Here is a 26,167-nt window from a genome sequence, read left to right as displayed (position 1 = left end):
TTATACACTGGCAATGACAGGGCTGTTTCTTTCTTGCCGAATGCGCTCCATCCCTTTGTTAAATCCTGCTAACTTGCGGAACAAGGCTGGGGGTGTACTCTGCAATACAGAAGTGAGACTATCAAGGGTATTATACACTGGCAATGACAGGGCGTCTTTCTTGCTGAATGCGGGCAATTGGTGACCAAACAAGTAGGGAACAACTGACCCCCTGGTTAGAATTTGGGTGGTGTAGAGTTCAGTCATCAGCTGCCCTCATCTGAAGTGGGGGGGGGGGGGAGATTCGTTTGTCCGTGGAAAGGGTAATCACACACCACCTTTCAAAGCCAAGAACAGGAGAAATGTTGCAGGAAGCTGGCTCCATCCCTTTGTTAAATCCTGCTAACTTGCGGAACAAGGTTGGGGGCATACTTTGCAAAACAGAAGTGAGACTATCAAGGGTATTATACACTGGCAATGACAGGGCGGTTTGGCAATTGGTGACCAAACAAGTAGGGAACAACTGATCCCCTGGTTGAAATTTGGGTTGTCTAGAGTTTGTCTGTGGAAAGGGTTGGTTGAGGTTTGATCACATCAAACACATACCACCTTTCAAAGCCAAGAATAGGAGAAACGTTGTGGGAAGCCGGCTCCATCCCTTTGTTAAATCCTGCTAACTTGCGGAACAAGGTTGGGGGTGTACCTGCAATACAGAAGTGAGACTATAAAGGGTATTATACACTAGCAATGGCAGGGTGGTTTCTTTCTTGCTGAATGCGGGCAATTGGTGACCAAATATAATATGCGGAAACTTCGGAGAAGAATCGGTAACTTCAAAACTCAGAATTCAGCACTCTTTTTGCGACGGAAATTAACGCACAAACTGAAAGGAGATGTGCAGAAAATAGTGAGAGAGAGGGAGACGGAAGCTGCATAGCCTCCAAATAATCCGTCAATAACGCCGAATAGTCTTCGAAGAACTCTTTGTCGAGCCATACCGCTTCATGGGTTTCTCGGTCCTGAAGCTTCGTGAGGAACTGTCGTAGTCTTCGGCGTGAGCCATGCTTGAAACGGTGCAGAAGGATCTGTTCTGGAACCATAACTTCTGCTTCATCCACAATGTCTGGTTCCGCTTCGTCTTTGACCTCTGAAGGGGGTGGCTTTAACCAACTGACATGAAATACATCGTGCATAGTCAAACTCGGAGCTAGCTTTAAGTGCATAGACACCTCATTAATCTTTTTCCGGATGGGAAAAGGTCCGAAGCTCCTAAAAGACAACTTTGGGCATCGCTTGTCCACCTGCTTCAATCTTTGCTTCATTATTCGAAGATAAACCCAATCTCCTTCCGAAAACTTCATATCCCTTTGGTCTTTATTGGCTTGTTGAGTGTAGGCCTCTTGAGCTTTAGCCAATCTGTCTTTTACTGACTCTAAGATCTCCTGGTAAGACTCCGTCACTCTGTTCGCCTCCGGTACTGAAGATGAAGTCTTGGTTAACAACGACTGGAAAGGTCTTCCAAACGCTGCCTCATATGGAGTCCTGCCAATAGTTGAAGAAAAAGAGTCATTCAAAACAGCTTGAACTAAAGGCAAATACGATTTCCACTTACCTTGCTGATCGTGGACATAACACTTCAGCACATCAAAGGCGAACTGGTTGTATATCTTTGTCTGGCCGTCTGTCTGTGCGTGAAATGCACTGGAAAAATTCAACTTAGTATCAAAATTATCAAACAGTGCCCTCTAAAAATGACTGGTAAACTTGGCATCTCAGTCTTATACTATAGTTCTTGGAATCCCGCCAATCGGATACCAATGCCGAATGAATAACTGGGCAACATTCTCGGCGGTCACATTGGCCGTGCAAGGATTAAGCATAACAAATTTGCTAAACCTATTAACAATAGTTAAGCACTGCGTATTACGCTTACTCGGACTGGGAGGCAGCTTTGTGACAAAGTCCATCGAAATGTCCTGGAAAGGACCCTCAGGAATTGGCAAGGGCTGTAATAACCCTATCTTCTTTCCACGAGGAGCTTTCACCTTTTGACAAATGTCACAGCGTTGTACAGATGTAAACACATTATGCCTTATCTTTGGCCAATAGTATTGCCGTTCTAATTTCTCCAGAGTCGAATTCATGCCCCTGTGACCACCTGTAATGGCGTCATGGGCATCATGGAGAAGAGCTGCCCGGAATGACTTCATGACACATAGTCGGCCTTTGTAGAAAAGCCAACCATCACGTATCAAAAAATGGCATGGTCCTGTGGCATCCAATGCTTGTTCCCACTGAGTACCGAATTCCTCGAAATCCGTGTACGTGTGCTTAATGTCCTCTAGTCCTGTACCAGCAAGGTCAGGTCTAGTGGTCTGAATTGTAGACACTTGTCCCTTCCTGCTCAAAGCATCAGCCCACTGGATTGGCCTTTCCTGGAAGGTACTCAATCATTCCACCGAATTGCTGGAATATCTGACTCCAACGGTGTTGTCGATCACTCCATTGTGCACTTGGCATCGTTTGAATCCAGTGCAATGCCTGATGGTCAGTGCGAACCTTGAAATCACGGCCATACATGAAATGTTTCCAATGTTTCAAGGCCTGTATAACTGCTAGGAGTTCACGATCATAGACTGAGTAGTTCTTCTCGGCGGGCAGTAACTTATGGGACATGTAAGCTACTGCATGACCATTTTGTTGCAATACACCTCCAATTGCGATGTTACTCGCATCGGTGATCACCTGAAATGGGTCGTCCCACCAGGCAAGTGCTAAACAAGGCGCTTCTGACAAAGCCACCTTGAGGTTTTGGAATGCCTCCAATGCTCGTGGAGTCATTCGAATGTTTTGCCTTCTTGTTTTCACTCCCTTTAGCAGATGGGTGAGATTTGCCGAGAGGTCAGAAAACTTGTCGATGTGGGTGGAATATGCTTGGCATATACCCACAAATGATCTAATGTCATAGGCTGTTTGAGGTACTTAGTTAACAATCTCGGCCACTTTAGCCGGATCAAGTCGAATGCCTTCAGCACTAATTATATATCCCAAGTAATGCACCTGGAACAGATAAAATTCTGACTTCTTTTCACTGACGTAGAGCTCGTTGCTTTCCAGCAACTTAAGGACTTTCTCCACATCAATGTCATGCTGCTCAACTGTAGCTGAAAATATGAGTATGTCGTCCAGAAATATGAACACACACTTTCCAATCACATCCCGGAAGATACGCATCATCATGCGGTTAAATGTAGCTGGGGCGTTCGTCAAACCAAATGGCATGACCACAAATTCATAGTGGGCCCGTTCCGTACGGAAGGCCATCTTGGGGATGTTCCTCTCTACAATTCGTACCTGGTGGTACCCACTCTTTAAATCCAGTTTTGAGAACACCTTTGCTCCATTCAGCCTCTTGAGAATATAGTCAATTCGAGGCATCGGGAATCTGCTCTTGATAGTCAGCTTGTTGAGTGCACGATAATCGACACACAACCGGGAAGACCCATCTTTCTTCTTGACAAACAAGATCGGTGCTGCAAATGGCGACACGCTGGGGCGGATGAAGCCAGCTTGCAACAATTCTTGGAGTTGGCGGTCCAACTCCGATTCCATTGCCTTGGAAAGGCGATACGGAAACTTGCTCGGGGGTTCCGAGCCTGGGAGGAGGTCAATCCTGTGATCCTCCGGTCTAGACGGGGGAGTTGGGGAGGGAGGCTGTGCCGAAGAAAAATCTTCTGGAACTTTTCATGGAGAACCGAGTACTTCTCGGAAGCACTGGCCACCGTCTAGGTTGTCTGGATGTAAATCATCGCACATTGTGCGCCTTTCCTGACTGCTCGCTTAGCCTGCAAGTGGCTTATGAGCGGAAAGTTCGGAATACCTGGCTCACACTTAATGGACACCGGGGCGTTTGACACATTCCGATTGATCTGGAACGTGTGCTTGTCCCACTTGACATCAGGAAGAAACTTGTGAAACCACTGAATACCCAAAATTATGTCTGCTCCTACAAGAGGGGCAACCATAAAGTCACGCACAAACTCTATGCCATGAATCACTAACTTAGCACCTAGAGCTTCATACTTGACGCTCGTTGTCATACCTGTGCTAAAACCCTCAACCTGTTTGTCCACCAAAGTCAACTCGAAACGGGCACGCCTAGTGGCCTGTTCCGTGACGACATCCTCCGTGCTGCCGCTCTCAAACAAGACAACGACTCTCTGGCCACCTATGTAGCCAAAGGACTTGAGCAATTTGTTGCGCTCATACTCCTGGTCATGGGCGCCCTTCTGCTCATCTTTTTCGGACAATCCCGAGAAGTATGTCCTTTTGTATAACGAAAGAAATATGTACTCTCCTTCTTATACTGAGAAAGCTCCTCAGCACTCAACTTGCCACCTGTCTTGCCTGCGTCCGCTTTCTGGTCTGGAGTAAGCTTAGACGCATTGTTCGAGTTCTTGGAGCCAGAGGCTACTGGGCTCAGTCCTGGGGAAGACCCCGTCTGGTTCTGGCTTTTGCCCCCCGAGGCATTAGCCTTGGGAGAAGCGGGCTGGGAAGTCTTGGGCTTGCCACCATTGTGTTTCATTTTTGCACTCTGCGCAAGCGAGAGTGCGTCCTCAAAGGTGGTTGGCCTAAACATACGCACCTCCCATTGGATTTGCGTGTCCAAGCCATACAAAAACTGCCCTTTCTTGTCCGTATATGAGATAAGCCTAATTGCAAACACAAGGTCGAAATTTTATTGGCAAACTAAAGGACTGGTTGTGCGTTCTGAACTTCTGATGCGCTCCCATGAACTCGTCTTCGAGTCGCTCAAGGTAGTGGGGCGGTAGAAACCGCTGCTTAAGGTCACGGATGAACTCGTCCCACACATAAGCTGCCATACCTGCTCTGGTGTGGGCATGAGCCCACTGAGTCCACCAAGGAATGGCCTCACCTTCCAAGTACCAACTGGCTAAGATCACTCTGTCAGTATCTGTTTTCCTCACTGCGGCAAAGTAAGCTTCAAATTGATGTTACCATGAATAAAGAGTTGTGGGGTGGAGTTTACCATTATACTTTACTGAAATTCATTTTCTCGGGAAAATGATTCGAGGGCGCTGCCGGTGTCAATCTGGCGTCCAAAGCTTTGAGGTAACGCTCGTGTTCCACGCGTTGCATGGCGTCGTCTTCTCGTTGTCGGATCTCCAATGCACACATCTGCAACTCAAGCAAGGAGCTTGGCTGTGGCTGTGACCCCGCGAGAGGGTCCCTGTGACGAGGATCTGGAATCTGGGATACGGAAGGAGAGGGAGGAGGAGATGGAAAACACGACACTGGAGAGCGGGCACGCTCCTCCAGAGCCAAGATCCGCGCCTTCTGCTCGTCCAACTTGGCTGTCTGTTCTGCGAAGTGCTCGCATCATCTGCTAGAACATGTCTGTGACACTCAAGCCTGGTGCCCTAGCTGGGCTGCCTGGTGCACTCTGGTCCCATGGTTCTGGGTCTCTCTCATCGCCGAAGCTCGCCATAGCAGGAAAATGCACTTCCTTTCCTGAACGCAATATGACCATCCACTATCTGTGTGGGAGACTTCCGGAGGCTAAAAACCAACCGTCCTTCGAGGGACAGGAGTTACTCCGAAAGGGGTAGTCCACCGGCGTCTAAAAACCGACCACACGAGCGAGAAATTTTTTTTGGTTTTCTTTGCTGAATCCTTGTACTTGAAGTAAGCTCTGATACCACTGTAATATGCCGAAACTTCGAAGAAGAATCGGTAACTTCAAAACTCAGAATTCAGCACTCTTTTCGCGACGGAAATTAACGCACAAACTGAAAGGAGATGTGCAGAAAATAGAGAGAGAGAGGGAGAGATGGAGAGGACACAATATTGGGTCCCAATTATCCTCTGTAGGGCCGCCACCACGGATGGTGTATTTGCTTTATTAGAATGATGAGAAATCTGAAAGAAAATACAGCAATCTTGGACCTTTTCTTGGCTGGGAATACCCTGCCCTTGACCTGAATCCTTCATTCGAAACATTCTTGAAGTGAACATTTCGGTTTGGAGACCTTGATTTTTGACGTGACTTGTAACCTAATTGGAATCATAGAAACCATCTAATTCTAGTTGGAGATCGATGGAGCTTTCACCTTCTTAAGAAGGTAATATCTTCTAGACATTTGAAAATTTGCTGATGCATGTGAGGCCAAAAGTAACACCGACTGGAGTTATTCTGTTGTTCCCTACTGTTGAGATATCGAGCTCATCTAGTGAGGCGGTGGACACTGATGACCCGCCTGGGGGATAGGCCCCACACTTACACCATTGGCATGGTTGGTGAGATCATGGGTGATATGCGGCCAGTGGGATGATAGGCTGTGTGAGCCATTCTAGAGACTGGCATAGTTATAGCGCCAGCTCATTTAGTTGGGTTCACACTATAGAGAACCCTAGTATATATTTGGTTGAGTACCTTTTCATATTGTGTGTACTCTTATCTTTGTATATGGTGTGTTGAGTGTTGTGTGAAGAAGAAGAAGATTTTTAGCCTCTCCCCTTGTGTGTTCTCTTTTAGGGTTTTGTGAGTGTGTGTGTGCTTGCAAGAGCACAAGCTCTCCTCCCCTACATCTTTTCATGGTATCAGAAGAGAAGGTGAGTTGCAAGCAAGAGAAGTTCATGCTAAGGGCTGAGCTGCAAGCAAGAGAAGCACAGGAAGCGGTACAAGGGTAAGAGCTTCAGCTACTCTTCCCTATTTGTGTTGGCGACTATAACCTTGTCGGGAGCTCTACGGGAGGCACTGGCAAACGATCTCTGATTGAGGAGCTTTCTTCGCGGGAGTAAAGCTATAGGGCAACTTTTTTGTTCTACCGGACAAATTTTTTCGGGCCGAAAACGCGTTTCGAGCGCGTTACGACCTCTGTTATTCAGAAAGCAAGCGATTTCGAGCACTGCGGGTAAGTCATCGATTCTATGCAGAACTCTGTTTTAAGAACTGTAGGAAGACAGATTGGTTGTGCAGACATTGTCTTTGTTGCAAAAGGTCAACAGTTGTCATTGGGTGTATGTATGCACATTGAGGTCACTGGTTGTGACATTTGAGTGTAGTACAGTACCGTTGCAGAAAATACTGCAGTTTGTGCAGGACAAACTAGAGTGCTGTTTTTGGTAAATTTGTGTGTCTGGCAAGATGTCAAATGATGGCATAAACCAGATTGTTGCTGAGAAGCTTGATAAGAACAACTTCCATGCTTGGAGGTTCAGGTTGACGAATTTCCCGATAGGAAAGGGTTATTGGGACTACATAGAAGGTGAGCATGAAGAGGCACCGGAGATACTGGAGATCAATCCGACTGCTACAAACGTGAAAGACTTCAAGGATTGGAACCAAGGAGCCAGAAAAGTTATGTATTGGCTCTCTATCAGTATACAGGACACCATGATTGTTGGGTTTTATGCTGTGTATGCACCCAGAGGAGTGCTAGTGATCATCAGTAGATTACTGGGGCACTTTTTACTTCAGCTAGTGGAGGTTTTTTCTCCCAGTTTAGTTCAGTTTCACTTATATGCAGTTTATAAGTGTTTTGGTCCACCCGGCACATTTTATGGCCGGACATGTGAACACTTATCTTTAGGGGTTACTATTATGTGGCTATTGTACTTCACTTTTAGATTATCAAGCAATACACAAAAGTCGTGTTCTCTCTCCCTGTTGATTTCCACGCTTGCTTGAAGCTCCTGTAAACCCTAACCCTAATACTGCAGCACCTTCATTTGGTATCAGAGCATTGAAGCTCTGCATTGCCCTGCCCGTACACTGCCAAGCTCTTGTTGCTGCTGCCCGTACAGCACCCGTACACCTCTGCGCCGTACAGTATTGTTACTGCCCGTACACCTGTGCGCCGTACTTCATTCTGTACCTGACAGCGCTATCGTCTCATAGCTTCTGTTTCTGTCAGCGCACGTGTACCAGCCCCGTATACCCAGATTGCGCCGCCTTCAGCCCGTACACCTGTGCGCCGCCTGCAAATCTTCGCCTGCAGCCTGCTGTGACTGTTCGCAGCTGTCAGCATTTGTATGTGGTCGCCTCAACGCTGGTCGTGTCTGTGGTGTACTCAGTCGTGTGCTGCAACAACAGGCGTGGCTTTGCTTCAGTATGGTAAGCGTTGCCTTCAACTCAACACTGTGCAGCTTCCGTACTTTCAATAGTCGACCACAATACCTGCACAGTACCTCCACGAATCTGCCTGCAGCCTTCATCAGTCCTGTGCAGTACAGTCAACTGTACATTGAAGTCAACTTGTACCTGCTAACATCACACTGTGGTAAGCATTGCAAGTTTTGAATATTGGGCATTTTTATTTTCTCTGTAAAAATATACAGGCACAACAGGCAGATTTTCTAGCAAAGAACTATACAGGTTTTTTGCACAGTTTGGGTGCAGCAAATTTGGGCATTTTTGGGGCATTTTGGCATTGTGTACGCCATTTGCTGCTCTACTCAGTCAATGGTGCATTGAGCTGCACATTCAGAGGATTGAGAGTGCAGGCATATTTGGGTGAACTGTATTCAGTGGAGTACAGTTATTATCAGGGTTTTTGCTATTGGGTTTTTTGATAAACAGGTACAACATTGGGCGTAAGCATAATGGCAAATCAACAACAAAGTGATGTATTCACATATTTGTCTAAGGAAGACAAATTGGATGGCACGAACTACTCCTTGTGGAGTTTTATGCTGAAAAATGTGCTTGTGGCAAAAGGTCTTTGGGATTTTGTTAGTGGTGATGAACCACGTCCAGGTCCATTGGCTCCAGAGACTCCTCCCCAAGGGGGTGCTCGTGGACGAGGACAATAGGTACAGGCTCCAGGACAGCCATTGCCTGTTCAAAGAACAAATGCTCAAAAGACATGGGATGCCAGGGATGCACAAGCTTTGTCACTCATTGCATTGTCAGTATAGAGGTCCATTATACCTCATATTCGTTCAGCTGGTTCTTCACAGAATGCATGGGTGACTTTGGAGCAGATGTATGCTGCTCGTAATGAGGCTAGGATCTCATTTTTGAAAAGAGAGCTGGAAAATCAGAAAATGAATGAAGGAGATGATATGTCTATCCACTTAAACAAGCTGCAGGATTTGAGAGAACAACTCATCAATGTGGATGAGATTATTCCCGAGACACAGCTTGTGTCCACCATCTTGCACTCTTTGCCAAGATCTTACTTGGCTTTTCATACCTCTTTGAACCTCAGCATGAGGAATGCTGTTGAACCCCTCAAGTATCAGGAACTTGTTGCTCTCTTACTACTAGAGGAGCAAATGAGGAAGAATATGAATATGAACACAAATGCTGAACAAGCATTTACTACAGGTCAAAAGGGGAAAGGAAAAACTCAGCCAAAGAGTGCAAATCAAAATTCAGGTGATGGTGGTTCTTCACAGGATACCAAGAAAAGTGATGGACAGCCCAAAAAGAAGGGCAAATGTCATTACTGTAAGAAGCCAGGTCACTACATCACGGAATGTAGGAAGAGGATTGCCAAAGAAAAGGCAAAGGAAGCTGGGATGTCTGTCAATGATGCTTCTAAAGCTCCTCCAGAGACTGCTTCTTTTGTTGAGGACAGGGATTACTGTTTTTATACATGCAGCTATGATGCCTCTTGGTCTTCACAGGCACTCAGTTTGACAGAGCATGCATGTACTTGGTATTTTGATAGTGGTGCCTCAAAGCATATCACATCTCGCAGGGATTTGTTTAGTCATGTTGGCCCTGCCCCTGTTGGCAAAACTGTTCAGTGTGCCAACAATGCTTCATATCGAGTTCGTGGCATTGGGGAGATTCAGCTCACAGCCATTGATGGCTCCATTCTCCGCCTTACAGATGCCTTATATGTACCAGGGATAAAGAAGAATTTGTTGTCCATTTCTTCTTTAGCACATTGTGGAATGCAGGTCCATTTTGATGATGATAAATGCATGGTCAGAGACAAAGCTAATGCCTTGACCTTGATGCTTACTGGTACATTATGTCATGGACTTTATCAGTTGGATGCATTTCAGCCAGTAGATCAGTCTGCTTATAATGCATTCACTCTTACTCCAGCTATGGTTGATGCGGAGTTATGGCATGCTCGCATGGGGCATGTAAATTTTGGTAGTCTTATGCTTATGCAGCGACATAACATGTTTACAGATCTACCTCTCATGGAGAAGCCTCCAGATCACATTTGTGAAGGATGTATTTTGGGAAAAATGCACAGGTTTTCCTTTCCACGTGATCAAGCTCTAAGAGCAACTGCAAAGTTGCAACTTATACACAGTGATCTTTGTGGTCCCATGCAGACGAAGTCATTAGGTGGTTGCTTCTATTTTGCAACATTTATTGATGACTTCTCTCGTATATGCTGGGTGTATCCTTTGACACAGAAATCACAGGTATATGATGCATTTTTGGCCTTTGTAGCACTTGCTGAGACAGAGTCAGGATGCAAGGTAAAGACTCTTCGTTCTGACCGAGGGGGGGAATATATGTCACATATGTTGAATTCCTTTCTTGGGAGTAGAGGTATAAAACATCAGTATACTACTCCTTACACTCCACAGCAGAATGGGGTTGCAGAAAGGAAGAATCGGTCACTCATGGAGATGGCCAGATGTATGCTAAAGGCAAAAAGGCTACCACATATCTTTTGGGTGGAAGCAGTAATGTGTGCTTGTCATATTTTGAATTGATGTCCCACAAAGGCATTGGTTTCTATTACTCCTTTTGAGGCTTGGCATGGCCGCAAGCCTTCTGTATCGCATTTTCGTATCTTTGGGTGTCTTGCATATGCACACATACCCAAAGAGTTGAGGAGGAAGCTGGATGATAAAGCCACAAAATGCATTTTTGTTGGGTATAGCTGTGAGAGCAAGGGCTACAGGTTATATGACCCACTATCCAGGAAGATATTCACTAGTCGGGATGTGATTTTTGATGAAAAATCAGAAATATCCATGGCTGGTTATGAGGCAAATCAGGCTGAAAATGATGTGTTTGAAGGTCTACTACCCATGCAGTTTCATTCCACAGTTGGTGATCCAACTCATGAGGGTACAGGACAGCCAGCAAATGATGTAGGTGGTGCAGAAATTCAGCAGCCAAATGAGCCAGAAGCTGAACCAAATATGGGGCAGCAGGCACCACAGGTCAGACATATACCTAGATGGTATTTGAGGACATTACAGGACAGCCATTTAGAGGGTCCTCTTGCTGGTCGTACTCGTAGGGAGACAAGGACCAATGAGCATGCACACATCATGGATTTGAATCTGGTTATGGCAGCCAGTTTACAGGATGATGATGAGCCTGATTCATTTGTGGATGCACGAGATAATGTGCATTGGAACAAAGCCATGCAGGATGAGTTTGATTCTATTAAAAAGAATCAAACATGGGATTTGGTTGATCTGCCCAAAGGCAAGAAAGCAATTGGTACTAAATGGGTCTATAAGTTGAAAAGACATGCAGATGGATCCATTGACAGGTACAAAGCCCGTCTAGTTGCAAAGGGCTATGCACAGAAGAAGGGCATTGATTATGAGGAGACATTTGCTCCTACATCCCGTATGTCGACACTTAGGTGTGTCATTGCATTGGCTGCACATCGTGGTTGGGTTGTTCACCAGTTGGACATAAAGACTGCATTTCTACATGGGGACCTCGAGGAGGAAGTTCATGTATTTCAGCCCATGGGTTTTGCAGAACATGGTCATGAGGGGAAAGTTTGCAGGCTGAAAAAGGCCTTGTATGGTTTGAAACAAGCTCCACGAGCTTGGTATGCAAAAATAGATGCTTTTCTACTCACTCAGGGATTTGTGAACAGTCCATCAGAGGCCACTCTGTATGTAAAGAAAGAAGAGACAGATCTGCTGGTCATCAGTCTTTATGTGGATGATCTTTTGCTCATGGGATCAAATGATGACAAAATTGCAGCTTTTAAGAAGATACTGCAACAGACATTTGACATGTCTGACTTGGGCCTTGTACATTACTATTTGGGCATACAGTTTGTGCAGGATAACAGAGGCATTGGGTTGTTGCAATCACGCTATGTTGCTAAACTTCTGGAGAAGTTTAAATTTCAGGATTACAAGCCTATTAGTACTCCTATGGAGCCTGGGATGAAACTGTCACTACAAGATGACAGTGTTTCCTTTGATGCCACTACATATGCTCAGGCTGTTGGGTGCCTTATTTACTTGTGTAATACAAGGCCAGATATTCAGTATGCAGTCTCTCAGTTGAGCAGATTCATGCACAGCCCGCGGTTGTCACATTGGCAAGCTGTGAAGCGTGTATTCCGTTATTTGCAGGGTACCTTGTCTCTTGGATTGCTTTATCCTGAGGGGGGTGACATGCAGTTATACGCTTACAGTGATTCAGATTGGGCTGGTGATTTTGATACCAGACATTCCACTAGTGGAAATTGTTTCTTTCTTGGTTCTTCATGCATTTCTTGGCTAAGCAAGAAACAGTCCATAGTGGCCACTTCGTCTTGTGAGGCAGAGTACAGAGCAGTCTACACTACTACTGTTGAGTGTGTTTGGCTGCGTCGTCTCATGACTGATATGGATATTTCAGTGGAGGAGCCTACACCTATCTATACTGATAGTCAGAGTGCCATTGCTGTGGCCAGGAATCCTGTGTTTCATGCTCGCACGAAACACATTGAGATTCACTATCATTTTGTTCGGGAGAGACTCCAAGCAGGAGATATCAGTCTGATCTACTGTCCTACAGATCAGAATGTGGCAGACATCTTCACCAAGGCATTACCATGTCCGAAATTTGAAGCATTCCGCAATGCTTTGAATTTGTTTCCTTTTGGTGGATGATGTACAGTGATCACATATCACTCCAGGGGGGTTTGTTGGGTTTTATGCTGTGTATGCACCCAGAGGAGTGCTAGTGATCATCAGTAGATTACTGGGGCACTTTTTACTTCAGTTAGTGGAGGTTTTTTCCCCCAGTTTAGTTCAGTTTCACTTATATGCAGTTTATAAGTATTTTGGTCCACCCGGTACATTTTATGGCCGGACATGTAAACACTTATCTTTAGGGGTTACTATTATGTGGCTATTGTACTTCACTTTTAGATTATCAAGCAATACACAAAAGTCGTGTTCTCTCTCCGTGTTGATTTCCACGCTTGCTTGAAGCTCATGTAAACCCTAACCCTAATACTGCAGTACCTTCAATGATTGGGCACATACAGGATGCCAAGTCCCCCAAGGAGGCGTGGGTCACTTTGGTAAAACTCTATGAAACGAATACCAAGGTTCGAAAGATACAGTTTACAAGTTTAGGAAGAGGACAAGGTAGAGGAGCCCGTGGACGCGGCCAAGGAGGTGGCCGAACAGGTAATCAGAATTATGGCCAGTAGCAGCAGCAACAACAGACCCAAAATTCACAACAACAACAACACGCAGGTGGAAGAGGCCAATTCAGAGGCAGGTGGAAGAGGCCAATTCAGAGGTAGAGGGAGTCAAAGAGGTCGTGGAAATTGACAAAGGCAGTATAATGATACACGTGGATGCTTTTATTGTGGTAAGCCTGGACATGTGCAGGTAGATTGTTATAAGAAGCAGACTGACATGCAAAATAGGAAATTGCAGCAAAACAACTATACATCCTCGAGCAAAAACAATGAGGATAATGAAAGGTTGTTTGTTATGCAGCATGTTGTTAATGCCATGTCTGAAAATGTTGAAGCAGCACATAAAGATGATGTATGGTACGTTGATTCAGGTGCTTCGAACCACATGACAAGTCATGGGGAGTGGTTCAAGGAGATGAAAAACCTTGAAAGACCAGGTTTTGTGGAAACAGGGGATGATACTGCTCATCCAATTGCCCATGTTGGAGATGTGTCATTGTCTATGCAGGATTGCAAAGTGAAGTACCTTGCAGATGTACTTCATGTTCCGAACATAACAAAGAATCTGGTTTCAGTTGGCCAGATGATTGAGCACGGTTTGCAGGTTCGGTTTAACCCTGATGGTTGTTATGTTGAAGACTTTAAAGACAAGTGCAGGTTGGTTGCAAAAGACAACAAAGTGGGCAGAATGTTTACATTGAATGTAAACATGCTTGAGTGAGTACTACGATGTTTGTAAATGGTTCAGGAATTGTTACAGACACAGACATTTAGCATAAAAGAATTGGACATGTGAATGTGCAGAGAATGAAGTCTATGCAGACTAAAGTTGAAGGTATGCAGAAAATATGTGAAGCATGCCAATTTGGAAAGCAAACAAAGCATGTATTTCCACGTGATAGAAATGTGAGCAGAAATGCACTAGATGTTGTGCATTCAGATGTATGGGGTCCTACGAAGACCATGTCTATAGGAGGCTGCAGGTATTATGTGACATTTATTGATGACCACACAAGGAAAGTATGGGTATACTTCATGAAGGAGAAGAGTGAGGTCTTCACTCATTTTCAGAATTTCAGAGTTATGGTTGAAAAGCAAACAGGGAAATATGTAAAGTGCCTAAGGTCAGATGGAGGGGGAGAGTACTTCTCCAATGAGTTCTCTGAATTTTGAAAGAAGAATGGTATTCGGAGACAGTTTACATGCAGATACACTCCGCAGCAAAATGGAGTTGCTGAGCAGAAAAACAGGCACATTGCTGAGATTACGCGAGCATTGATGGGAGAGAAGAATATGCCGCATAGCTATTGGGCTGAGGCTGTTTCTACAGTAGTTTACATCATGAATAGGACTCCAACTGCAGCCATACATGATGTAACTTTAGAGGAGAGGTTTACTGGCAGAAAACCTGATTTGTCTCATCTGAAAGTCTTTGGATGCATTGCATATGTGCATGTGTTAGATGAGCTGAGAACTAAGCTGGATCCTAAAGCTGAAAAATGTGTGTTTATTGGGTATTCCCTTGAGCAAAAGGGATACAGGTGTTATAATCTTGCTACATGTGAGTTGAGGGTAAGCAGGGATGTTGTTTTTGATGAGATGAGCAGTTGGTATGCTGTTGAAAAAGAAGCTGTTGGGGACTGATGTGAGTGGAAATGTGGTTGCACAGAATGCAAGTTAGCAATCACAGTCTTTGAGTGGACCAGGAGAGTCCTCATCTAGTGGTTCAGTTGATAGACCATGGAGTGGCAGGCTGTGTCATAATACGAGTCCTGCAAATGTGATTAGTACATCACATAAAGGCAAAGAGAAAGTGATTGAGCCCCTTAGTATGCCTGACATTTTTGCAGGGCATTCTCATGTTGATGGAGAGTTTAGTGGCTCAGAGATGAGCCTTGATGAGGATCTTGGGATACCAGCTATGAGAACACCTGGTGTAAAGAAGGCTATGAAAGCCATGAATGCAAAGCTGCGAAGATCTCGGAGAGTGAAGAATCCTGTACAGAGGTTTACCTATGATGGTTATGTGACACATCACTATGCATACATGGCAAAAGTTGTACAGGTTGTAGAGCCCACATGCATTGATGAGGTTGTTGGAAATGTGTGTTGGGAGAAAGCTATGGATGAGGAGATGGATGCACTATATGAAAACGAGACTTGGGATTTAGTGCAATTGCCTGAAGGCAAGAAAGCCATTGGATGCAAGTGGGTGTACAAAGTAAAACATAACGGTGATGGAAGCATAAGCACTGAGCAGGTACAAGGCTAGATTGGTAGCCAAAGGATATGCACAGACATATGGCATTGATTATGAGAAAACTTTCAGCCCAGTTGTCAATATGGCAATAGTGAGAGTTGTGATAGTAGTGGCTGCGTCAAAGCAATGGTCTTTACATCAGATGGATGTGAAGAATGCATTCTTGCATGGGGATTTGCAGGAAGAGGTGTATATGTTGCAGCCACCTAGTTATGAGGATGTGAGTCACCCCGAGCATGTTTGCAGGTTGAAGAAAGCCTTGTATGGCTTAAAACAAGCACCAAGAGCATGGTCTGGCAAGATTTCTGAATATCTTGTCACTATTGGCTTTCATGTAGCCAATGCAGATTTCTCGTTGTATGTGAGACAGTGATAGAAGGGTTGTGCTTGTTGTCATCTATGTAGATGACCTGATCATTACGGGGGACCATGATGCAGAGATCTTTGATGTAAAGATCTTGCTTAGACAGAAGTTTGAGATAAAGGATCTGGGAGAGCTCAGATATTTCTTGGGCATTGAGGTGATTAGGTCACCACATGGTATTGGATTACTGCAGAGACAATATGGCTTGGACATGTTGTCCAAGTATGGTATGACAGGCTGTAAGCCTATCTCAATGCCATTGGATCGGAATGGCATGTTGAGTGCAGATTTAGGAGAGATTTTGGAGGATCCTACTATGTACAGGCGCATAGTAGGAAGCTTGATCTACATGATGATCACTAGGCCAGATTTGAGCTACGCTGTTGGGTTGGTGAGTCAGTTTATGCAGGTTCCTCGGAAGCCGCATTTGGATGCATTGAGACGCATACTGAGGTATGTGAGGTCTACTTTGCATTGTGGACTATTTTATGAAACTGGGATAGAGATATGTGTATATGGGTACACAGATGCTGATTGGGCTGGTAGTATCTCAGATAGAAGATCTACTAGTGGCTTCATGTTTTCTTTGGGGAGTGCTGCTGTGACTTGGAGCAGCAAGAAGTAGCCTACGGTTGCTCTATCCAGTACAGAGGCCGAGTACAGAGGTGTTGCTATGGCAGCATGTGAGGTAGCTTGGTTGAGAAGGCTACTTGCAGATTTGGGTCTATCAGTGGATAGACAAGTTGTCATTTTCTGTGACAACATTAGCAGTATACAGTTGGCCAGGAACCCAGTTTTTCATGCTCGCACGAAGCATATAGAGGTCCACTATCATTTTGTCAGAGAGAAGGTTTTGGCAGGAGACATTGATCTTGTTTATGTCAGCACACAGGATCAGGTCGCTGACATCTTCACCAAAGCATTGGGTACAGAGAAGCTTCGCAGATTCAGGGCTTCGCTTGGTGTACATGAGATGGAGTTGAGCTCAATCCACACTATAGAGAACCCTAGTATGTATTTGGTTGAGTACCTTTTCATATTGTGTGTACTCTTATCTTTGTATATAGTGTGTTGAGTGTTGTGTGAAGAAGAAGATTTTCAGCCTCTCACCTTGTGTGTTCTCTTTTAGGGTTTTGTGAGTGTGTGTGCTTGCAAGAGCTCAAGCTCTCTTCTCCCCTGCATCTTTTCACCTACAGTCCCCCATGTCCTCCCTGGCTACCATCACGAGGCTCCTGAATTGACATGACTCAAAACTGGGGAAGAATACAAAGATGGTTTGAGTCTTAAATATCCCCCAACCTACCAAGTGTATTATATTTTCACTAGATGCGGCTAAATGCTTCCCCTCCCCCCCTAAATTCTGTTGGTAGCAGAGCTACTGGTGCCAACTACCTGTGGTGAATCAGCGCTTGGTGTCACCCTTGCCTGCCTTTCCTTTCTTAAAGCAGAAGGATGAGAAGGAAGCCAATTCGGGATTTCCAACTTCTGGTAGGGGGGAGGATGGGGGGGAGTCAAACTTGGAGCCAATACAGTCATTGGAGGCTGCATGGGATTTTCTTGAAGAAGGGGGCCTTTAGCCATATGCAAGGAAAGCTACTTACCACTCTTAGCTGTCGTGTTTTCTTTCACAGTGGAGTGAATGAGGTCTATCAGGCAATCCTCCTTCTATGGCCTTTTGCTAGTAGGGGCACGATGGGATTGAAATGTGGTGTGACCTAGCATTGTAATGCAATGTTCTTACAGTCCTCATATTGAATGATCAGGCCGGTTAGGGTTTTAGCAAGCAAACATGCCATTCAGGAATCTGCACCACAGTTGGTGGGTGGCTCATATAGCATAGAACAAGAAGTGAAGTTTATGGTGGAAACGTATAACCTTGTTTTGAGAAGTTGGCTCAATTTGGAGACAACTTCTGCAAAGGTCCCAGTATCACCACTGGATTTGAAATTTGCATGCTGATGCTTATAATTATGAAGGTGCGGAGTCTCCGGTGGTCTTCTTGTAACTTGGTTGAACACAATGCTAAGCAATACACTTAAATACACTAAGATTTGATGGACACTTGCTCAAATACAAGAAGTAAATTGTTGAATTGACAAGAGACACACAATGAGCCGGAATGGCTGACCCCTCCCTCAAATAAAGTATATTGATCTTGGGAGAATCAAGTACACAGTGTCATGGGCATTTCTGACCAGATTTCCATACCAATGCATATGAATACAGTATTGCAAACAAGTGGTTGTCGATGTAGACGTGCAATCCACACTACCCTCTCAAGTGTCCATATTCCCTACCATCTGCTCTCTATTGTTCCACCAACACATGGTAGCAACAGTCTACAAGAGAGCACGCAAGACAAGAGAACACTACACAGGGTATGTGATCTTGTAATTCGGTTTCTCCCTCTTGCTACTTGCTCCCATATTTAAGCATAAAAGCTTACCAATAGTAAGTAGAGTCGATGACAGCAAAAGTTTTCGTGATGGAAGTCCTTGGTTTGTCGCATTTCTTCGCGACAAAAGTCTTCAAGAGGATGAAGGGAACCTTGGGAAAGCTTTCGCTATGGTTCCACTTGAGAAAGGAGGGCTGAAATCAGGGTTTTCAGTAAAAAGACTATAAATTACAGCAATAAAGAGAGCTGTTTTACTGAATTTCAGTCATTGGGAGTGTGTAGGAGAGTGATTAGCATCCGGAAACACTCTTGGAAGCTTGAGAAACACCTTAGCAAGCTTGGAAATGGAGTTGGGAAAGAGAAAGTGCAAAAAATGCAGCCCAACAGCCCTCATAAAGGAGGCGCCAATCTCTAGAGAGAGGAGGAGGAGTGAGGTGGTGAGTTGTCCAGTGTAGGTGGTAGGCAGGTGCTTTGTGGAGCAAGCTAGAGTGGACACATGGCTGGTTACTCCCTTTGTACAAAGGGGATAAGGTTTGGGCGGTGGACATTGGGTTATGTCCACCTTGGGACATCAGTGTGTGAACACCGACCTGGTCATAATTTATAAGTGAGTTTTGGTCGCCCAAAACTTAATGAAGTGTGTACACACTCACTTATAAATTAGTGCTAACTCCTAAGGCTAGGTTTATGACCAATACTTATCACCTGTCACATGCCACATAACCATGTCAGCAGACAGTTTCACACGCACGGTTCGCGGGCGGGTGTCCTCTTACCCGGAACTATACGTTGGTCAAGCAAGCATGAAAACACCATGCAATTTCAGTTGTAAGCATAGTCGTTACTCGTACCGGTACGAACCCATTCGTATTGTACGGTTCGTACGGTTCGATACCGTATGATATCGTATGGTAAGAGTTTTTTTTTTCTCCCAGTTTTTTTTTTTGGAAATGTTTTTTTTCAAATGCTTAAAAAAAATATAGAAACCTTGCTTAACGAAGATCCCAAATGCTTGCAATACTTCGCAGCTTTCGTGTCCACTCAGTATTCCATATGGGGTTGTTGAGAGACCTAAAAAATCTTGCAAAGGTAGACTGGTAGTGTACACTTGATTGGTAGGATGAGAGAATCTTGCTACATCACTTGGAGATCCCTGGCATAGTAACCTGGACCGGCAGAAACGGTTGGTTCGGACCGGGTTGGAAACGGTGTTTCCGAGTTTCCGCGAGGTCGGAAACGGCAAGAAACGGAGTTTCTTTTGAATTTATTTTAGACATGTAAAAAACATGCATAGAGACATCCTATTAAATAAACTTATGTCAAGAGATGCAAAAAACATGCATAGAGACCTCAAACAAGACACATCAAAGACTCAAGTGGACATTAGAATCATAACACTTAACAGAATGTAGATAATGGACATGTATGATGTCGCGGCAAATTCATGTGAACCATAAAAAAGTGAAGGCTGAAGGCTGAAGCATACATAGCGAGCTGCAAATTGTGATCATAATACATCATACATATTAGCAATGATCATCAAACTTGGGAGTCAGAGGTGCCCACTGTGGCACTGCCAATTTTCAAAATTAAATGGTTCAAAAACTACAAAATAACCGACATGCCGGCTGCCAGAAAAAAAATGTACGGAAACGGCGTTTCCGCCGGTCTCCGTTTCCGGAAACGGCCGAACCGTTTCCAGAGGGCGGAAACGCCGTTTCTGGTTACTATGATCCCTGGTATAGGTAGGCTAGACAGTTAGATTCTCAAGTTATGTACGAGGGAGAAGATTTGGACACTGCCATTTTGATCTAGAGAGGAGTCCCTAAACCTGTCACCCTAGATGCATTGCTCGTATTTGTGCAAGGACAATCCCTTAGTCATAAACACTACACTGGGAGACCTTTGGTATTGCATTACCCATCCAGGTTCTTTTTTGGAGACAATCGGGAGATCCAAATGGGAGAGACACATATCCATGTTCTGGTTCCTCAAGCAGTGTAGACTCCTCTCCTCCCAAGCTTTCCTCACATTCAAGCTTGAAGCTCCATAGGTTGTAAGTGAAAAAAAAATCGTATTTTATCGCATGGTATCCGAAAATTTCATGTCGTACCAAAAATTCTCGTACGGTATCGTATTTTCGTTCCGTGACAACTATGATTGCAGGCAAGCACATAAAGATGCTATGCAATGCAACATTGGTATGGACAATCCCCGTTCATGAGACTATATCAAAATAGACGTGCTCCATGCAAGTACACGAAGTACCAGACCCAATGGAACACTAATCCACAAGGCATTTTCGGGCATGTACACGGAGGCACAAGTCCCAATGGAAAGCCAAGTCCACATTATCACACGAGTGGCATCAATCCCCGGCATATACAACTGCCATGGACACCAGTCCAATGTACATACATGATGAGAAAGCACGGGTGGACCAATTGGGTGACCAAATGGTGACATCCCCCCCGGCTTCTAAACAATTGTCCGCAACTGAAAAGCATCCAAATATGTCTGAAGCACATGCGGGTAATCTCTGAAGAACTCTTCATCTACCCATTTAGCATCAATGGGAGATAGTTCTTAAACTTCACAAGGTAACGCCTCACAACCTTGCCTGCAACAAGCTTGCGTTCCTTGTGATACACAATCTGCTCTGGCTGCAAGATCTCCTTAAGCTCATTCACTTCTGGTGGATCCTCAATGACTCTCACTGGGCTCCGGCCCTACATACTTGCGAAGGGGACTCACATGAAAAGCATTGTGTATGTGCCTATAACTACGTAATGCCAATCTCAAAGCCACTTCATTGATCTTCTCGATCACTCAAAAAGGCCCATAGTACCTGGTTGCAAGCTTAAGATATGCATCCTCTTTGCCAGGCCTCTTTGCAAGTCTTGCTTTCTCAAATTTCAGCAGTACCCAATCATTCTCTTTAACATCTAATTGTCTTCTATGCTTGTCGGTAGCCTTTTTATGCTTGTCTTGTGACCTTGCAATGGTTGTCTGCACCTGAGCAAAAGCAATATCCAAGTCTCTTACATACTCATCAGCTGCAAATATCTCATCCTTTGTACGAAGGATGGGTGGCAAAACCACCTTACCATAAACAATCTCAAACGGGGCCTTTCCCGTAGATGCATGCACCGTGTTGTTGTATGCAAATTCCACAAGCGGTAAGTACTTCTCCCAAGAAGACTTCTGATCCGCCCCATAACATTTCAAGAGATTCAACACGGCTGAATTTGCAGCCTCACTTTGCCCATCCGTTTGAGGGTGATAAGCTGATGAGAAGTCCAATTTGGTGTCCATATTATCAAATAAGGCTCGCCAAAAGAGACTTGTAGGCCTGGGATCTCTATCCCCTACAATGGACTTTGGCATTCCATGATGCTTGAACACTTTTGCAAGATATATTTCAACCATATGATCAGCTTTGATGGTCTTTTTGACTGGCAAGAAATGAGCTTGCTTGCTAAACCTGTCCACAATTGTCCAAATTGCATCATTACTCCTGTTGGGTCCGTGGGGTCCGTGGCAAGTCTATAATGACATCCATTGTAATACTTTCCCATGGCTGTGTGGGAATAGGCAATGGCTGAAGCAAACCTGGTGCCTTTTGCCTATCAAATTTTACCTTTTGGCAGGTGATACATGCACGTATATGTGCCTCTATGTCCTTCCGCATACTTGGCCAAAAGAAATATCGCTCAATCATGTGCGTAGTAGGCATTATGCCTCTATGACCAGCATATGGAGGAGCATGGCACTCATTCAAAACCTTTTCCTCATGTCCGACACCACACATAGGCAATTATCTTTCATGAGATAACCCTCTTTGATTACATGTGAGGCATGTGCATGACCAGCCATCAAATCAGCCCAAATAGTGGCAAAATCAGGATCCGTATGATACAAATCACGCATGGCAGACAAGTCCCCATGAGAGGCAACCACATACGGCTTTCGTGACAATGCATCGGCCACTACATTCTTCTTTCCTGGGGTGTGCAAGATCTGAAAATGAAACATAGAGAGGAAATTGGCCATCCTTATATGCTTCTCTAACAACTTAGTTTGGGTAAGAAAATACCTCGAACTCTAGTGCTCTGTCTTCACAGTGAAATCAGCCCCAAGAAGGTAATGTTTCCATATAGTAAGTGCATGAATTACAGCCAAGAGCTCTTTCTCATAAATGCCAAGAGATAGCTCTACATCATGCAATCTACGGCTCTCATAAGCCACGGCATGTCCCTCTTGATTAAGGACAGCTCCTATGCAATTTCCAGATGCATCACATTCCACACTAAAAGGCTTTTGCAAATCCAGAATGAACAACACTAGACCATGAGTAGTTGCATCTTTCAATTTGAAGAATGCATCCCTCTCTACATTAGTCCATTTGAACACGGCCTTCTTCTTTGTCAAATCGAGAAGCATTCCATGCAAAGTGCTGAATGAACCTGCGGTAGTAAGAGCATAATCTTCTTCTTTGTCAAATCGAGAAGCATTCCATGCAAAGTGCCGAATGAACCTGCGGTAGTAAGAGCATAATCCAAGAAAACTACGGATCTCATGCACCGAACTCGATTTGGGCCAATTCCGAATCAAGGTGGAAAGGTACGTAGTGTACGGCACGCTATCAGTACGTACGGAACGTACTTTTGTACGGAACAAATTTTAAGGTACGTAAACAGTACGTACCATTTGTAAACAGTCCTAGAAACCTGAATATTTTGTAGACATAGCAACCAAAATACTTAAAATAAAGACTGAACCTCATTACTTGAAGTTTAAATCAGTTACCAAGCCCATTACACAATACCTCATGTCAACAGTCATAGTGATATAAGCAAGAACCATGAAAGTCATAGATGATAAAAGAGAGTACAAATATCATGTCTACAGTACATGTCTTGGTCCACAAGTGCAAAAAGCAAAACAATGAAACACTACAGTTGTCTAGACTCTAGACGCAAGAGTCTCAAATCTCATCATCAGATGAAGATGATGAGTCTTCTGAAGAGAGCATGCCTCCATCATTGATACCATTGCCCTCTTCATCAAACTCTGGCTCAGCAACAACAAGCTCCAGTGCATCCTCGTCATGTGCCTCGGGAATTTGAGTGTGAATGAGTTCGACAGCCTCATTTGCACGCCTCTGCTGGGTGCGACGAACTGAAAGCTTTTCCCTGCGAATGCTCTGTTGTCTCACAGAGCTTGGATCTGGAGCTGCCTGGCGTAGAGAAATGCTGAGAGATCGTGCACGTGAGCGGGTCACACAACGATCCACGCTCTCAAGCTCTCTATGTAAAGCTCTCAAAATCTCATCTTGCTCATCTCTAATCTGCTGATCCACAAGCTCCGAGCTGGGTTCATCTACCAATTTGAGTAGTGTTGGATCAACTTGTTTAAACATGCCACAAATTGCATATTGGATATTCATTGAACTAGAAAAAAATTTCTACTTCTAAGTTCTTCTTGAGTCCAAATTCCAATTTATACCTGCTTCGGTGACCTCAAAGCATGGTAGCTTCGCACGAGCCTCATGTTAGCTTTGCAGTACACCAACTTCTCTAATTGAGAAGTACTAAGCCGATTCCGAATCTTGGTGTGTATAAGAGAGTATGAGCTCCAGTTCTGCTCACATGCTCCAGCTGAGCAATCCTGTGCAAAAATGAGTGCACTGCGAGCAAATTTGTAAATCTTTACCAACCCTTCCATAAGAGTGCCACCATGTCAAAGGGAATTTCATGGCTTCCTTCCTCAATGACACAGGTCTCGCAAATGAAGCACCAATACCACTCATGTACGTGGTGAACTCTCTATTGATCTGAAGTTGCTCCTCCTCTGAGAACATCCTTCCAACATACTCTGACTGCTTCATGCTCAAAGCAGTATTATTCCATAGCTCTGGCGACCTGTAGAGCGGATGGAGCATGGCAGCCATCGCATGGATGGGACGGCTCATGAATGTCCACCGTTTGTCTACAATGTCCAAGATCTCACCTCGGCTGAAAATGAGAGATTGAAAATACATGTCTTAGGTTATAGTGCTAAGTGTACACATGTCAGTCCTGACATGTCATGAGAATCGAGAATCGAGAAGTCATAAAAATCAAAGAAAGAGGAAGAAATTAGAACTATTGCTTACCGTTGAGCAGTCATCATGGAGCACTGAGCAACATGGTCTTTCATTTGCATAAACAAATGAAAGACCAGCCCCAAAGTTGAGCCCTCCATGTCTGTAAGTCGGAGAAGGACATACACGGGCTTAAGTGCAACTGAAAGGCTATGAACTTGCTGCCAAAAATCATCATCCAGGATCCGCCTTTGCAAGTATTTTGTACGCTCATCCTCTGAATGATGCATTTGTCGCCACCTTGGATCCACAACTGTTGATGATAGTGAATCTCTTATCTTGTAGAGCTTATCCAAGACCAAGAATATGTAGGCAAACCTGGTCTTGGAGGGTCTCACCATATCCAAAGGACTATGGCTCCGAAAGATGGCAAGAGCCTGATGCTTCTTGCGGAAGAAGGTGGTGATCTTTACAGCATCTGCAACAATGGGCTGCACCCAAACAAGCTTCCCAATGTCTTCCATAAGTAAATCAAGACAATGGGCAGCACATGGAGTCCACACTATATGTGGAAACTCTGCCTCGACCATTTGACCCATTGCCTTGCAGTTAGAGGCATTGTAGTGGTCAAATGCCATTGCCGGCTGAAAATGTGCATGCACAACACATGCAACATGGGCTGCAATTTTCTATTGGTGCAGGTATTCCGCGTATCTCTCATGCCACTCATGCCTTCGAGTGTGCTCATGAGGGAGAAGCTATGGCTGAAAATGTATCAATGCGTGTTGAGGGGCCAGCCATGCCTCATGCTTACAGGGCACATGTATCTATGCCTTATGCATCACCTTTTGGTCCTAAAATGATGCCAGTTCACAGGGGCTGTCCCAATGGACAAACATGGGGAAAAACATGTTGAGATGCACGCACATGCATCAAAGTCTCGTGACTTCAAAGCCGGAGACAAATCTGTGAAGTTTGACACATATCATGGGGAATATGATGCATCAACGGCACTTGCTTTTATTGCCCAGTTTGATATTGCTTTCAGTGATGAGGATTTCACTCAGAAATCCATGATCCGGCATGTAAGCATGTTCATGAAAGGCACTGCTGCCTATTGGTGGCTCACGGAGAAGCTCTCACCGAATCCTGTTAGATCATGGGAAGAGTTCAAGAAGAGGTTCTATGCTCAATTCTTGCCTCCCAATGCATTGGATGAGATAACAATGAAGTGGGATTGGGTGAAGCAAAATGAGGGAGAATCGGTAAATGCATATGTACAGAAGTTTTGGAAAGTGCTTTTGGAGGTGTCTCCATTTATGCATGTCACCGAGGCGGAAAGGAAGAGAAGGTTTCAATCGGGATTGCAACCCGTCTACAAAGCGGGACTACAAATGTATCCTGATCATACCTTACACCAACTAATCGCAACCGCCACTGCCACCGAGCAATTGGAACTCAAATTGAGTCAATCCAATAAGGCTAAACCCTCATTTCAAGGCAAAGAGAGAGCTGTCCAAAACCTGAAAAATAATGGACAGCCATCTAAAAAGAACCAAAACCAAGATAAAAATGGTCTGAAGGCTGAAAATAACACTACCAAGAAGCGTCCCTTCAAACTGAGAGACTATGGTCTCACTCCGGAGCAGAAATAGCAATATATGAGTGAGGGGAAATGCTTTAC

General features: G+C 44.6%; 1 protein-coding gene and 1 pseudogene across 2 annotated transcripts in view; one reads left to right on the top strand and one right to left on the bottom strand.

Moving 5' to 3' along the window:
* LOC147625582 (uncharacterized) lies at positions 1–25,093 on the bottom strand (annotated as a pseudogene).
* Positions 1–26,167, top strand: part of LOC147625581 (NAD(P)-binding Rossmann-fold superfamily protein) — a 71,008-nt gene that overhangs the window by 768 nt on the left and 44,073 nt on the right. The window lies entirely within an intron of this gene.

The sequence above is a fragment of the Cibotium barometz genome, chromosome 23 (assembly GCF_041138505.1).
Source record: "Cibotium barometz isolate CiBa-2024 chromosome 23, ASM4113850v1, whole genome shotgun sequence".
NCBI lineage: Eukaryota > Viridiplantae > Streptophyta > Polypodiopsida > Cyatheales > Cibotiaceae > Cibotium > Cibotium barometz.
Note: the sequence above shows the minus strand (reverse complement) of the source record. Positions and strands in the feature narration are given on the sequence as shown.